Source organism: Chiloscyllium plagiosum, unplaced genomic scaffold (assembly GCF_037043375.1).
Source record: "Chiloscyllium plagiosum isolate Xiang-an unplaced genomic scaffold, Cpla_swu_hap1 HiC_scaffold_1, whole genome shotgun sequence".
In the NCBI taxonomy this organism is placed as follows: domain Eukaryota; kingdom Metazoa; phylum Chordata; class Chondrichthyes; order Orectolobiformes; family Hemiscylliidae; genus Chiloscyllium; species Chiloscyllium plagiosum.
Genome location: NW_028270139.1, coordinates 105,870,106 through 105,887,721, shown reverse-complemented (window position 1 = coordinate 105,887,721; position 17,616 = coordinate 105,870,106).

Sequence of the window (17,616 nt, the reverse complement as noted above, 5' to 3'; positions counted from 1 at the left end):
AGGAAGAGTTACTGGTACAGATGTCAGCAGTATTGGAATGTGGTTAAATAAGGTGCATTGGGAAAGGTCCAAGAAACAAGAATGTCTGAGATCATCAAAGATTGAAGGTTATCTATAAGGCTGCCCATCACTGACAACATAGTCAAATGATTAACCTGATTGGATGTGTATGTGATCAATTCGTAATACAATCGGTTTGTAATAGTAAAAGGTGAGTTGGAAACAAATGTATAAAAGTTTATGTCCTTCCTTTGTTCAGTGAAGAAGCTTCTGGACCCCCAGAGATTTCTTCCAACCAGTGTAACGTCAATAAGCTCCTTGATGGTGGAAGTGATTTATTTACTCACTCTGCCCAAACAGAGTCCTACGTGTCCTAAAGTTTGAAGAATGATGATTAAATGTTATTTCTGTGTGCTGTGACACTGACTGCTCACATTACTGAGGAGCTGCTTTGTTTCTGGTATTTCCCACATTGGCTCATTGGAACCTGTCAACATAGTATGAAGTCTCAAAACCTGTTACCTTTTCTGAGCCAACGAACAATGAGTGGTCACTGATAATGATAATGAACACATCTCTGTGGAAGTCTAGAACCGGCAGCAACCTCCAGAGGATATAGAGCAGCCTTCACACACAGAATTTCCGCCAAAGGGACACCTGATGGTGTGGTAAAAATGCAGGTTTTTCATCTTTGATGAAATTTACTGCAGATGCGCAAGGGACAGTAGTAGCACTGAATGATGCTTTCTTGCAGCATCTTGACACAACTGCCATTGGCTGAGGATTCCTAGAGGACAGCACTGTAGTCTGTACACAGTTAGCAGTGCAAATGCCACATCTTAGGCTCCATATACATACAATGCAACATGTTCTTCCACTGGAACAATGGAGGGCCATACAATGGCTTCTCAAGATGATGTTCCCATGTTTGGACAATTCTGGGTATTCATTGCAGTGCAGTACAAATTAAAGACACCTCAATATCCTTGAATGTTCTGCTCAGGCCAACTGGAGGACACAACGAGTGATGGACCATAAGAACCTGTGGGAGCTGCAGCATTCTTCTGAGTTGGAAAATAAGGATAATCTTCAGACGAAAATCACCTTCACCATCCTCCAGTACAGCATCGTCAGCCACAGCAGCCTGAGCAGGACATATTTGGCAACTGCTTTCAATGGAACTGAGTTGGGTGAAGTCATTATCCAATAACTGTAAATGTATTGATGCTGGAGAAACAAGATTCTTTTAATCCCAACTGTAAATGCAGGTGATTTATTTGTTCTTTCTTCACTTTACCTGCTGTTTAATGTAGGTTGGCGTTACAATCTGATGAAACCCTTCACAACATCTGATGCTCTTTCTTTCAATCATGATGAAAGTTTTATGCTAGTTCAGGTGTTGAAGAATGAATCGCCACTCTTCAGATGCAGTTATGAAATTGTGTGGAGCTATGGCTGTCTATCGTCTCTATCTCTTTTTTGTCAGTCACACAGGTTAAGATGAAAGTCAATCAGATATTTACAAATGTGACATTCTATTTACAATGAAGTGTCCTTTATGCCCTCCTATGTGCTCCCAAAGTGTACAGGGTCACCCTCCACAGCTTGAACTTCCTCAGGGTTGAGGTCCTCAAGCAGGGTACAGGTGGAAAATCCAGGCATTCCTGGAATTTTCTGGGAAGAGTCTTATGGGAGTGTGTTGCAGCTGTTCCTCTTCCATCTGGTGTGCCTGCTGGTAACACCTTACCTCCTTGTGAAGAAGGAACATCTGGATAGATCCTAAGATCAGAAGACCTAGGAGCAGAATTAAACCATTCACCCTGACATGTCTGCTCCACCATTCAACCATGGCTGATAATGTGTCTCAACCCATTATTCCTGCCTTCCCTCCCACGAATGGTGAGCACAGGATAGTGTGAGAGAGTGTGAGAGGAGTGGAGCATAGTTACTGAAGTAATATTGTAAAACAGAAAATCTCCTAGATTGCATGGAAATAAATTTTTAAAGACCCTGCCTCCTGACTGATAGTTAAAACTGATAGTCAACTTTCAGGAAAGTTCAGCCAAATGATGTTTATTTATTTGCTACCTTCTAAGTAATGAAACACATCAAGGTGCTTCACAGGGGCATGAAACAGAATTTGACATCAAATCATATGTGGGACATTAGGGCAGATCAAAGACGTGGTGGTTAAGGAGCATTTTAAAGGAGGAGAGGGAGGTATAGAGATTTAAGGAGAGAAATGCAACATTTTAGTTCTTCCTAACTGAAGGCATTGTCATTGTTATGGACCAGACCAAACCCTCTTCAAATATATCAAGGAATTAGCCTAGACCCTAACTTTTACCTAATTATAGGCAAGTGTCAGGCATTGCATTCCAGGTGTGATTTGATTGGTCACAGTACTAGGCTTTAAGCAAAACATACTTTATTCTTACACTTCAGTTGAAACACAAGCAAAAGAAAGAAGAATTGGTATAACTTTGGCTCAATTGAAAAACTTAACAGAATAGTAAAAAATATTTACCTACTAAACGGCAACTGTTCTAATATAGTAACATCCCGTTAACACACCCTTGGCAGAGGCAAATTCAGTAAAATAGATTGTCTCCCATGCGATGTTTCTCCAGTCCAGAAGAAAAGAACACTATGAGAAAATTCTGGCAGTGAGAGAGAACTCAAGATTTTTGCTTCAGCAGAGAGAAATATATGACAGCTTTCATAACTAACTTCAAAACCTCAACAACTGAAAACTCAACCAAACCCTGGTTATGTGGGAGCCTGACTCCACCCATTCATGCTGCTTCTATTGTTCTAACTTAAAAAAAGCCCCAGGGTCTGACAAGCTGTTTACTTTATTAAATTCAAAGAGATGGCTTAGTATCTCTGCCCCAAAACTTCTCTTCAAAAACAGACAAAACAAAATACACCTCTTAAAGCCATACTTTCATCAAACCACTAAAGGCTGAGAGCCTTTTAAAAAATATCACTCTTGAGAAGTGAGCATTGCCAAGAAGACCATCATTTGTTTCCCATTCAACACTGTCCTTGACAATGTCGTGGTGAGTTGCACTGTGCACATGCAACCATTGTTTTTTCCAGGCATGACATTCCAGTGACAGTGATAAATACAACAACAAAATCTTGTCAAGTCAGAGAGGTTATGTGACTTGAAGGGGAACATGATAGTTAATGGTATTCCAACACGTTTGCTTCATTATCTGTGGAGTTGTAAATATTCCTGGCCATTGTACAATCATCATCAAGCACCTCAATTTCTGTCCTTATGTCAGAGGAAAAGCCCAATGAACAAGCAGCTAAAGATAGTTGGACATAGGACACCAGTTTAAGGACTCATTACAGCAATACTTGGAGTTGAGATCATTGGCCTCCAACAATCATAACCATCTTTGATTGTGTCAATTATTGTTGCAAGCAAATTGATTTCAGAAATACTCGAGGGGCAAAACTTGACAGTGCAAATTTCTTGGATGGTTGTAAAGCTGAAAAATAATATAGAGACAAGGAGGGACAAGGCCATGGAGGGACTGAAATAAAAGGGATGCAGATTTTAACATCAAGTTCTTCTTTCAACTCTTAGTTATTTTTGAGGAAGTAACAAATGTCATGGATAAAGCAAACTTATGGTTGTGGTGCACTTTGATTTCCAGAAGGCATTTGACAGAACGCCACATCAAAGGTTTCCACATCAAATAATAATTCATGAAATAGAAGTAACATATTAGCATGGACAGAAGATTATTTATCTAACAGGAAAGAGTGAATAAAGATAAGTGAGTTTTTGGGTTGGCAAGATTTAACTTGCAGAGTGCTGCAGAGAGATCAATGCTGAGGACTTAGGGTTTTTCATTTTTTATCAATGACTTTGGATGAAGGAACTAAATATACAGATTTGCTGAAGATAGAAAGAAAGGTAAGAAATTATGTTGTGAAATGAACAGAAGGAGCCTGCAAAGGGTTATAGTTAGGTTAAATGAGAGGGCAAGAAATCTGGCAGATAGAGTACAATATGGGAAAATGTAAACTTGCCCACTTTGTCAGGGAGAATAAAAAAAAGTTTTAATTATTCTTTATTATAAAATCCTGAGGGTAATTAATACAGTAGTGATGAAAGGATGCCTCCCCTTGGAAACTGAAACAACTTAAAAATAAGGGATCTCCCTTATAAAATTTAGATGAGGGAAGTTTTGTTTCTCTGTGGGTGACGGGTCAGTGGAAATCAATTCCCCACAATGCTAAGGAGGCAGGGTCTTTAAATATTTTAAATACAGCATTAGGCAGATTTGTGACCAATGAAGGTCCAAAGAGTATCAGGGTAGGCAGGAAATTTGAATCAAAGTCACAATCAGATCAGCCGTGATCTTATTGAATAGTAGAGCAGAGTTGAGGGGTCAAGTGGCCTAATCCTGCTCCCAGTTCATATTTTCATTAGTACGATTGTTCATAGATTAACTCATCTACTGGAGATCTTCAAGCACAGGGCGATGAGGAAATGAGACTGAGTAAAAGTTAGAATGAGAACAGAAGAGTTTGAATGTACAAGTTTCAGAAGATTGAATAGGAGGCCAGGGTCTAGTGTCATAGAGAGTGCCTACAGGGAGAAGCAGGCCATTTGGCCCAACAAGTCTACACCAACCCTCCGAAGAGTTACCCATCCAGATCAAATCCCCTACCCTGTGTTAACCCCTGACTAATGCACCTAACCCACATATCCCTGAACATTATGGGCAATTTAGCATATCTAATTCACCTGGCCTGCACATCTTTGGATTGTGGGAGGAAACCGGAGCTACCAGAGAAAACCCACACAGACACGGAGAGACTGTGCAAACTCCACACAGACAGTCGCCTGAGGCTGGAATCAAACCCAGTCCTTGACGCTGCAAGGCAGCAGTGCTAACCACTGAGCCACCATGCTGCCATGTTTTGGAGTAGTGAGGTCCAGTGATAGCATAGATAATAAAATTCAGCCGCAAAGTTACTGATGTGGGGTGGAGTGGGCCAATATACTGGTGGTAGAAATGGTTGGTCTTGGTGATGAGATGGAAATGTGGCTAAAATTTCATCTTGGGGTCAAGTATGATGCCAGGGTTGTAAAGAATCTGGCTCACTCTCAGACAGTAGCCAGGGAAAGAGATGGAATGTGTGGTAGGGACTTTCCAGGATCTACAGTCCTCACTATTTTCAGGCGCCAGCTTGATATAGTCATAATCACAGAATCGTGACAATGTCCCAAATGCCACCATTGTCATCCGCGGATATTCCTGTTCCACTGGCAGGACAGTCCTAGCAGAGGTGGGGCACAGTGGTATGTGGTCTTGAAGCAGTAGCCCTGAATGAATGAAACAATAAGACATCAGATGTTGCAGTGAGGGTGCTGTTGTACTGACTAATAGTAGCATGAATCTCACTGAATCAGTCTCAAGCCTGCTCATCACGAATAAACGATCAATTTTTTTGCATTAAATGTATCTCGTAAGTACTGGAATCCAGCACATCAGTTGACAAATAAATATCATCAATTTCTTTACCTTTTCTGTCTCTTCCAATGTTACAGTAATTGATAAGGACAGTTCCTAATTGTGCAACATTTCACGTCAATCTTTTGCAAAGTAAGTATTGTAGTGCCATCTAGTGGAATTGAAGAAGAAGTAGCTGTTGATTCAAACTAATTTTTCCAAATGTTGTGTATTGGGCAGTCATTTAAAAAAATATATTGTTTGTGGCTCCAGGAGGAACTTTTGAATCATTTGATTTTGGAAATACATTTATATTGTCATAAACAAACAGGAAATAGGTGGGATATAAAAAAAATGGCAAACACATCTCTGATGAAAATTAGTCTACTAATAAGAGCAAGATTTTTTGACTGGGAAAATCAGTGGTTCAGAAGAAATGATGACTCATAGTTTAAATCCTGGTTGACCTTCAATATTTACATAGATTGATTGGTTTCCTCTCCAGGTCAGTACATGTGATGTTTTCAGCCTGATTAATCAGAAGTGATGGAACATTCATTTTAAATCTAACTCTATCAAAAGTTATACACAATAACACAAATGTAAATGAGCCACAATGAAAGGGAGCTACTTGCTAAATGGATACTTAAGAGTACCATGTTTCAGATCATCACAAATAGCTCATTATTGAGTGAATCTGTTGTCGCTGATGAACATTAAACATTGACAAGGAAGAAAGATGCAGTCTGAAATAGAACAGCAAATGCAAGGATTTTGAAAGCTGATGCTACTTTATTGTTTAGAGCCACAAAAAACCTGCAGATGATGGAATCTGAAATACAAAGGCAGGAGGCTGCAAGAACACAGCAAGCCAGGCAGCATCAGGAGGTGGAGAAGTCAACATTTCAGTTGTAACCCTTCTTCAGGACTGGGGTTGGGTGTCAGGGGATGCTGAAGATAAAGGGGGAGGCAGGGGTAGGGTGGTGAAGTGAAGTTTGGTGCAGAGAGGTAGAATCAATGGGAGGAATGAATCCAGTTGGTGGCAGGGAGCAGTCGAAGGGTTGGGGAAGGGCTGGGAAGGGAGCCAGGGGATGGGGAGGGAGGTTATTTGAAATTGGAGATCTCAATGTTGAGTTCTCCAGGCTGTAGGTTGTTCAGGCAGAAGGTGAGGTATTGTTCCTCCAATTTGCGGTTTTGTTCATTTATAGCAATGGAGGAGGCCAAGATTGGTCATGTTGGAAAGGGAGTGGTTGGGGGGATTGAAATGGGCGGTGATTAGGAGGTCCAGTTGACCCCTGCAGGCCCAGCAGGGATGCTCGGCAAACCATTCCCTAAGTTTACGTTCAGTGCCCCCGATGTAGAGAAGACCACATTGAGAGCACCAGATGCAGTAAACTAGGTTGGAAGAGAGGCAGGTGAACCTCTGTCTCACCTGGAAGGACTGTTTGGGACCCTGGATGGAGGTGAGGAGGGTTGTGTACTGGCAGGTTTTTCATCTTCTCTGGTTGCACGGGAAGGTTTAAAGGGGTTGGTGGGGAGAGTAGTACTGACCAAGGATTGGCAAAGGGAATGGTCCTTGTGGAAGGCGGAGAGGGGTGGAAAGGGGAAAAGGTCCTTGGTGGTGGTCTAGTTAGAGTTGGCAGAAGTGTTTAAGGATGATGCATTGGATGTAGAGACTGGTGAGGTGGTAAATGAGGACAGGGGGACTCTGTTTGCATTGCATGGGGGGGGGGTGGAACGTGGAATGGAGATGGTGCAGTGGAGGGCTGTCTAGATGACACAGGGAGGAAAAAATGTTGTTTTAAATAGGTGGACATCTGAGATGCTTGGGAATGGAATGTCTCCTCATCCAAGCAGATGTGGCAGAGGCGGAGGAATTGGGAGAATGGGATGGAGTTCTTGCAGGATACTTATTGGTCATATATGTAGTCACAGAAAGAGTGCCATATTATCAATGCACTGATGGAGAAGTCAGTACAAACCCACACAGAGAAACCAGGCACTCCCACAGTGATATTAGTTTAATTATTTATCCTGAGGGATACTAAATGAATATTTTGCATCAGTATTTACTGTGGAAAAGGATATGGGAGATATAGACTGTAGGGAAATAGATGGTGACATCTTGCAAAATGTCCAGATTACAGAGGAGGAAGTGCTGGATGTCTTGAAACGGTTAAAGGTGAATAAATCCCTAGGACCTGATCAGGTGTATCCGAGAACTCTGTGGGAAGCTAGAGAAGTGATTGCTGGGCCTCTTGCTGAGATATTTGGATCATCGATAGTCACAGGCGAGGTGCCGGAAGACTGGAGGTTGGCAAACGTGGTGCCACTGTTTAAGAAGGGCGGTAAAGACAAGCCAGGGAACTATAGACTGGTGAAACCTGACCTCGGTGGTGGGCAAGTCATTGGAGGGAATCCTGAGGGATGCACATGTATTTGGAAAGGCAAGGACTGATTCGGGATAGTCAACATGGCTTTGTGCATGTCTCACAAACTTGCTTGAGTTTTTTGAAGAAGTAACAAAGAAGATTGATGAAGGCAGAGCAGTAGATGTGATCTATATGGACTTCAGTAAGGCATTCGACAAGGTTCCCCATGGGAGACTGATTAGCAAGGTTAGATCTCATGGAATACAGGGAGAATTAGCCATTTGGATACAGAACTGGCTCAAAGGTAGAAGACAGAGGGTGGTGGTGGAGGGTTGTTTTTCAGACTGGAGGCCTGTAACAAGTGGAGTTCCACAAGGATCGGTGCTGGGTCCTCTACTTTTTGTCATTTACATAAATGATTTAGATGCGAGCATAAGAGGTACAGTTAGTAAGTTGGCAGATGACACCAAAATTGGTGGTGTAGTGGACAGCGAAGAGGGTTACCTCAGATTACAACAGGATCTGGACCAGATTGGCCAATGGGCTGAGAAGTGGCAGATGGAGTTTAATTCAGATAAATGCGAAGTGCTGCATTTTGGGAAAGAAAATCTTAGCAGGATTTATACACTTAATGGTAAGGTCCTAGGGAGTGTTGCTGAACAAAGAGACCTTGGAGTGCAGATTCATAGCTCCTTGAAAGTGGAGTTGCAGGTAGATAGGATAGTGAAGAACGCATTTGGTATGCTTTCCTTTATTGGTCAGAGTATTGAGTACAGGAGTTGGAAGGTCATGTTGCAGCTGGACAGGACATTGGTTAGGCCACTGTTGAAATATTGCGTGCAATTCTGGTCCCCTTCCTATCGGAAAGATGTTGTGAAACTTGAAAGGGTTCAGAATTGATTTACAAGGATGTTGCCAGGGTTGGAGGATTTGAGCTACAGGGAGAGGCTGAACAGGCTATGGCTGTCTTCCCTGGAGCGTCAGAGGCTGAGGGGTGACCTTATAGAGGTTTACAAAATTATGAGGGGCATGGATAGGATAAATAACAAAGTCTTTTCCCTGGGGTCAGGGAGTCCAGAACTAGAGGGCATAGATTTAGGGTGAGAGGGGAAAGATATTAAAGAGACCTAAGGGGCAACGTTTTCCCGCAGAGCGTGGTGCGTGTATGGAATGAGCTGCCAGAGGATGTGGTGGAAGCTGGTACAATTGCAACATTTAAGAAGCATTTGGATGGGTTTATGAATCGGAAGGGTTGGAGGGATATGGGCCGGGTGCTGGCAGGTGGGACTAGAATGGGTTGGGATATCTGGTCGGCATGGACAGTCAATGCATTGATAATTCTGTGTTATGTAAAATTAGGTCCTCCTTAACTCTTGTGTGACCAGTTATGTCGGGTGGGCTTTAAAAATGGCAGGCAGCACCAGATTCTGGGATTCCTGCCACAATCCCTGGTGTCAGAAATCTTCACCAGAACGCAAAAGAGGGAAGGTGACAATCTTCACATTATCAACTCTATTGCAATAGTCAATATTTCAGAACTCCCACAGTTTTCAAGGAGTCAAGTTAGCTTTCGAAGGCAACATGTTTCATGCCAGTTTAAAGGTGTCATTGAACCATGAGGGAATCAAAGTTTGGAGTCAGGAACACCATAAAAATTAAGTTTAAAAAGACATTGCAACTTTTACATGTCGCAGTGAGTGATGACAACTTTATTTTAAAAATAGAAGTGACCATTAAATTAGATAGCATTGTGGAAGTGGAAAACTTTTCAGATTGTGGGTGGCACAGTGGCACAGTGGTTAGCACTGCTGTCTCACAGCGCCAGACTCGGGTTCAATTCCCGCCTCAGGCGACTGACTGTGTGGAGTTTGCACGTTCTCCCCGTGTTGCGTGGGTTTCCTCCGGGTGCTCCGGTTTCCTCCCACAGTCCAAAGATGTGCAGGTCAAGTGAATTGGCCATGCTAAATTGCCCGTAGTGTTAGGTAAGGGGTTAATGTAGGGTTATGGGTGGGTTACGCTTCGGCGGGTCAGTGTGGACTTGTTGGGCCGAAGGGCCTGTTTCCACACTGTAATGTAATGTAATCTAATCTAATCTAATTCAATACTATGCATTATTCCCTGGCAAAGGTGCTACTCTGCATTTTACAATAGTGTGATACAAATGTGATTAGGTGAGAAGTCCCACATGTTTTTATGGTTTCACTGAAGTTCAGCTCAGCCATCTGTCTAGCTTCTTCAGAGCTTTGACAGATGGCTGAGTTTCTGGTTGTCTTTAAAGGCTTTAGTGTATTCAAGTCAAAAGGTGCTGTTCATACTGTCATTCAATGCAATCTCATTGTGAATGCTTGACTGAGTTCCAAGCCAGAATATACATTGTGCTCAACAGAGATGATTGACACAGCTGTCATGAGGATTATAAACGTGAGTCATTTGTCATAGTTATGAATTAGTGCAGAGATGAAGTTGAATAAAATGTATTTTTCAAAAACTATTTGTCAATATTTACAGATTTTTGAGCCTCTCAAAGATTTTGCATTGTTATTGAAGGGCTATTGAAATCTGTTTATACTGAATATTTGTTAAGTAGAATGGGGGAATTGGGAGTGAAGGGTAATGATATGAGAAAAGTAGGTGGAGATTTGCAGATGCTGAGTACTATAAGAGTGCATTCAGAGGTAAGAGGCTGAGGGTAGCCTTCAAATCAAACAGATGACCTGATAACATGAATAGAAATAGCTCAATGTGATCTGATAGCCATTACAGAGATAGCTGTAAAATAGAAAAGGTTAGCAGAGATCAATTTTGCAGAAAAACACAGATTGTAACTCAAATATTGATGCATCTTTGATATTTCGGAATGAAAGGAAGTTGGGGAAAAGTGGAGGAGTGTCAGTTAATTAATGCCAAGATTAGCACAATAGAGAGGGATGACCTAAGTTCAGTAAAAGAAGATGTGGGAGTGGTTTGAATATTAATGAGAAACAATAAAAGCGAGTCAATGAATTTTCTAACTGTAACCACAGGGTAGAAGGTGAAATCATGTTTAACCAATTTATTCTTCATTCAGCAACATATAGTGTGAATAAAAGGGATACTGTACCGCATCTGTTCCCAGGAGGACCAGTTCCACCATAGAACACACCATGTGGCCTCCTTCTTTAAAGACCACAATTTCCCTTCCCACGTGGTTGAAGATGCCCTCCAACACATCTCATCCACATCCCGCACCTCCGCCCTCAGACCCCACCCCTCCAACCGTAACAAGGTCCTCACTTTCCAACCTTCGCATTAACCGCATCATCCGCCAACATTAGCTCTAGGACCAATACAATCAATTAATGCATTATCTAAGTCTTTTGATCTCTACTCAGTGTAAAAAGAACCCATCTTATCTGATTACCTATTACTATGGGAGGTTTGCGCATTTACGTATATTGCCTTGTCAGAGGATTACACATTCCTGAAGCAGGTCCAAAGTAGCACTACTCCTGCATCCCTGAAAAAGATTACAATTGCTCTCAAAATGTTAACTCTCTTTCTCTTTCCTCAGATACTGCCAGACCTGCTGGGGTTCTCCAACAATTTTTGTTTTTATTGTAGAGTAGTACTATTCAATCGACTATTATATTTCAAATTTGACTTCAACATCCATCGATATATATAATTAAAAAGCTTACAACAAACCTCACTTCTGTTGTTCCTCTTTTTTGTCTTGTTGCTGAATCAATGCGTTCCCATTAAAATTCCTATTTCCATAAGTACAATAGAACATGCTTGTATAAACTCACAACTCTATGTGGTAATATTGAGGCAACTGCACTTACAACTTGTGGCGTTTGGATGAATGGAAGTGATCGAATTGAAACGAACATTTTTCAAGAGAATTTACATGGTGGATCCTGAGAAAATTCTTCCTAAGACCCAGTCTGATAAGTGAGTGGTCTTCTTCTACTAAAAGAGAAAATGCTGGAAAATCTCAGCAGGTCTGGCTGCATCTGTAAGGAGAGAAAAGAGCTGACATTTCGAGTCTAACTGACCCTTTGTCAAAGCAGCTTTGACAAAGATCAGTTAGACTCGAAACGTCAGCTCTTTTCTCTCCTTACAGATGCTGCCAGACCTGCTGAGATTTTCCAGCATTTTCTCTTTTGGTTTCAGATTCCAGCATCCGCATAATTTGCTTTTATTTTGGTCTTCTACATTGCCCTATTCTAATAGTTCTACAACACAGTTAATGTTCTAGATTTGTGATAAAGAGAATGATAGAACAACAGATTCTAGAGTTATTTTTAAAATTTTGAGCTGACTTTTTGATCTGTGTCTAAAGCTCCCGATTTATTTAGCAAAGTCAATGCATATCTTTGTCAGTGTGAGAAAATGGTTAACTTTGCCGTTTGATTTGCTATCAACAGGGTTCTACATTGCATTATAAAAAGGAGCTTAACTAATTTCATGCAAGAATCAGATGCTTTGCAGGAGATGTCAATTCAACAGGCAGGTCCCAATGTCATAAAGAAATGCACAAATTGTTGATGACAATTAACCAAAAGCACATCAAGGCAATTTGTTCATTTATCTCAATTTTTTTCAGCTACATACCTCCGATTAGCTGTTTAGGGGTGAGGAATGGCACCAAATACATTACAGGAGCCTTGGAAACACCATTAGCCATGCGGCTGATGCAGCTACTACCCCCATGCTGATTGATGATGTCATTTCCGCCCCCATCATGGCCACTCCCACAGCCACTTCCAGCCCTCACATCATCGCTGATGCCACACGCTCAGTGACTTGCCCCACCCCTACTGCCGTGTCTGCCACCACTTCCGCCCCCACTAGCGCCACTCACCTGCATTCTGCTGACACGCCCCCCCATAGACCCCACTGTCACTATCCCCACACCCCAGAACCCTGAGGGGAACACTACCCCTGCTCATGACTCCACCCCCATTCCCCCCACCATCACACCCACTCCAGGTACTGGCTCCGACCCCACTCCCAGCTCCACACCCACACCAGATCACAGCTCCCAGCCCCCAGCCCTGCCGAGTTTTCACCATCCCTCAAGACCTCCCCCTCACTGAGGACGAACGATCAGTCCTCAGCAAAGGACTCACCTTCATTCCCCTCCGTCCACACATCAATGAATTTAATACACGCCGTGACGTCGAACAATTCTTCTGTCGCCTCCGCCTCCGAGCTTACTTTCACAATCAGGACTCCCGCCCACCTTCCGAGGACCACTTCGCCCACCTCCAACACACTGTATCCACCTGGACACCCCGCACTGGCCTATTACCTGCCCTCGACCTCTTCATTTCCAACTGCCGCCAGGACATTAACCACCTCAACCTGTCTACCCCACTCCCCCACTCTAACCTCTCACCCTCACAACGCGCAGCCCTCCAATCCCTCTGCTCCAATCCCAACCTCACCATTAAGCCAGCGGATAAAGGGGGCGCAGTGGTAGTCTGGCTAGTCTACACCGCTGAAGCCAAACGCCAACTCGAGGATACCTCTTCCTACTGCCCCCTCGACCATGACCCCACCCTCCATCACCAAACCATCTTCTCCCAGACCATACAGAACCTCATCACCTCAGGAGATCTCCCACCCACAGCTTCGAACCTCATAGTCCGGGAACCCCGCACTGCCCGGTTCTTCTTCCTTCCCAAGATCCACAAGCCTGACCACCCTGGCCGACCCATTGTCTCAGCATGCTCCTGCCCCACTGAACTCATCTCTACCTACCTCGACACTGTCCTATCCCCCCTAGTCCAGAAACTCCCCATATACGTTCGAGACACCACCCACGCCCACCACCTCCCCCAAGACTTCCGTTTCCCTGCCCCCAACGCCTCATCTTCACCATTGATATCCAATCCCTCTACACCTCCAGCCGCCATGACCAGGGCCTCCAGGCCCTCTGTTTTTTCCTCTCCAGACGTCCCCAACAGTACCCTTCCACCGACACTCTCATTCGTTTGGCCGAACTGGTCCTCACCCTTAACAATTTCTCCTTTGAATCCTCCCACTTCCTCCAGACCAAACGGTAGCCATGGGCACACGTGTGGGCCCCAGCTATGCCTGTCTCTTTGTTGGCTACGTAGAACAGTTGATCTTCCGTAATTACACCGGCACCACTCCCCACCTCTTCCTCCACTACATTGATGACTGCATTGGCGCCACGTCGTGCTCCCGCGAGGAGGTTGAGCAATTCATCAACTTCACCAACACATTCCACCCTGACCTTAAATTTACCTGGACCATCTCTGACACCTCCCTCCCCTTCCTGGACTTCTCTACCTCCATTAGTGACGACCGACTTGACACTGACATTTTTTACAAACCCACCGACTCCCACAGCTACCTGGATTACACCTCTTCCCACCCTATCTCTTGCAAAAATACCATCCCGTATTCCCAATTCCTCTGCCTCCGCCGTATCTGCTCCCAGGAGGACCAGTTCCACCACAGAACACACCAGATGGCCTCCTTCTTGAGAGACTGCAATTTCCCTTCCCACGTGGTTAAAGATGCCCTCCAACGCATCTCATCCACATCCAGCACCTCCGCCCTCAGACCCCACCCCTCCAACCGTAATAAGGACAGAATGCCCCTGGTGCTCACCTTCCACCCTACAAACCTCCGCATAAACCAAATCATCCACCGACATTTCCGCCACCTCCAAAAAGACCCCACCACCAGGGATATATTTCCCTCCCCATCCCTTTCCGCCTTCCGCAAAGACCATTCCCTCCATGACTACTGGTCAGGTCCACGCCCCGCTACGACCCACCCCCCCCATCCCGGCACCTTCCCCTGCCACCGCAGGTACTGTAAAACCTATGCCCACACCTCCTCCCTCACCTCTATTCAAGGCCCTAAAAGAGCCTTCCACATCCATCAAAGTTTTACCTGCACATCCATTAATATCATTTATTGTATCCGTTGCTCCCGATGCGGTCTCCTCTACATTGGGGAGACTGGGCGCCTCCTAGCAGAGTGCTTTAGGGAACATCTCCGAGACACCCGCACCAATCAACCACACCGCCCCGTGGCCCAACATTTCAACTCCCCCTCCCACTCTGCTGAGGACATGGAGGTCCTGGGCCTCCTTCACTGCCGCTCCCTCACCACCAGATGCCTGGAGGAAGAACGCCTCATCTTCCGCCTTGGAACACTTCAACCCCAGGGCATCAATGTGGACTTCAACAGCTTCCTCATTTCCCCTTCCCCCACCTCATCCTAGTTTCAAACTTCCAACTCAGCACTGTCCCCATGACTTGTCCGGACTTGTCCGACCTGCCTAGCTCCTTTTCCACCTATCCACTCCACCCTCTCCTCCCTGACCTATCACCTTCATCTCCTCCCCCACTCACCTATTGTACTCTATGCTACTTTCTCCCCACCCCCACCCTCCCCTTGCTTATCTCTCCATGCTTCAGGCTCACTGCCTTTATTCCTGATGAAGGGCTTTTGCCCGAAACGTCGATTTCAAAGCTCCTTGGATGCTGCCTGAACTGCTGTGCTCTTCCAGCACCACTAATCCAGAATCTGGTTTCCAGCATCTGCAGTCATTGTTTTTATCAAATACATTACAGTTACATTACAAGAATTAAAGAATTAGAATGGTAATTTAAACATCAACCACTAGGTAAGGTTTGAGTGAGTTGTAGAATTGTTTACTCAACCATTACAATTACAATTAACCTTTCCTGAGGGCATGAAAAAGATAAGCCCTGAAATGTAGCTGGAACAAAACCAGTACTGACATAGTATTTACTAACATTAAAGACAAATCGAGCATTTAAAAAAGTGCAGACACAAATGGATTTTCATTTATACATATAATTATGAATAAACAATATGCCACATCCTGGTTATAATGGCACATTGAAGTTAACTAAAGCACTGGGTGAACATCAGATACAAAGTAACTTCTAAATGACTAGAAAGGACATTTTCAGTTTAAAGCAGCCAAAACTGAAGGAATATTTATAATATTCATGGTTGAATACATATTCTCTTCATTTGTGCTTTTATACACAAGAGTTTTGTTCTGTATAATGTCTGGTATCAAAAATGTAATTAAACATTATTGACCTTCACACAAAAAAAATCATCGGTGACTGTCAGTTATCACACTTGATTTAAATTTTTCCCAAGTATATACTTGATTCTTTATGCAGATATGACATTGACATGGTAGTAAAATTACCATAATATTAGTTATCTAAAAATGAAACCTAGGCTAATAATGCTGAGAATGGGGGTTCACAACCACTTTAACTCTTTGATATCTGAAATCCGTTTTTAATATTTTGGAAAGAAAAGGCTAGTATAAATAAAAGTGATTGTAAGTCTGTCAAATTCTTGTAGAAATCCACCTGATTCCCTGTTATAGTGGAGGCAGCCAAATAGTGCAAACCAAAGTTCCACAAACAGCAATGTTAAAATAACAAGCTCAACTGCTTCGGTGATTTTGGTTGAAAGTTCATTATTTTCTAAGGTTCCTTGCAACATTTAACTGCCCTTACTTAAATTAGTGTCATCAAATCTTTCATACCAAACTAAGATGACAAACAGGGTATTGTTATTGGAACTGTCAAAATGCAGCACTCTCCTAATAGTGCTTATCTCAATCAAGTGTTCATAACTATTTGACAGGACTTCAATCCACACTCTCCTGATTTAGAAGCAACAATTGAGCCAAAGCTGAAACATTTAGGAGGATCTTTTAACCACCAAATATGTGTAGATTTGAGTCAAATGTTAAACTATTACAGCTCTCAAACCACCTTGGTCCACTTCAACAGCAGTGAGAAAGATAGGTTTGATTATCAAATTGCAATGTGTCTCTTGTTTTGTCTCCATTGCGTCACACTGCATGGCTGAATTCCTGCTACTTGGGAAACCCAGGAGCTGAAGGGGTTCAATGAATCATGTAGCCCTTTCCTAATGAGACAAGAGCAGCAGGACTACAGTGTACCAGATTGACCAAGCTTACTGTATCTCTCTCCTGCAACTGTTACAATCTTGCCCCATATTGTAGCTACACATGTTGACCCCACCCCATCACCCAAACCGCAGCAATCCAACCTCACACAAGACTCATTCTCCCAGATCTAGTCTCCTTCGAAGCACAATCTTTCCCATCACTTCCTTCATTCAATAGGTTTCCTGGCCACAGCCTCCCAAGTCACCAGACATTTTAATCTGATTCTTCTACACGTTTTGGTGTCTATCCCAATCCTACCTGTCTCTCCTAACACTTTCTTTGCCCCTAAACCTTTCTAAACACCCCACCGACACTCTCAATCTCCTCCCCAGCCATTTTGACTTACCACTTAAATTTTTAACTTTACCCAGACTTTTCACCTCCCCATGTCTTTTGTCTCCCCATGATATTTGTTTGCAATCCATCCATCCTTTCAGTGTCCTGCCTTTGTCATCATAGAATATAGAACCTATCATCTTATCCTGATAATTATCCTGAACACTCCCATCGCCATTTTTGATCTGCTGCCCCATGCTAATTCTGCCATCATCACTTCCAACTCCTCCACAGCTCCCCACCCTCCATTCTTTGATTTCTATTAACAAAGGGCCCATATCTCCCATGATTCTGGCCATGACAAACCCACTGCAACACCTTCTCCTACCATACATTTCATTCTTTCTTTCATTCCTCTTTTTGTTTGATCATTGGTCGTAGCTTGATGCAAGTGTAGTCTCTGAGCTTTGGTTCATCCATTTAGAATCAT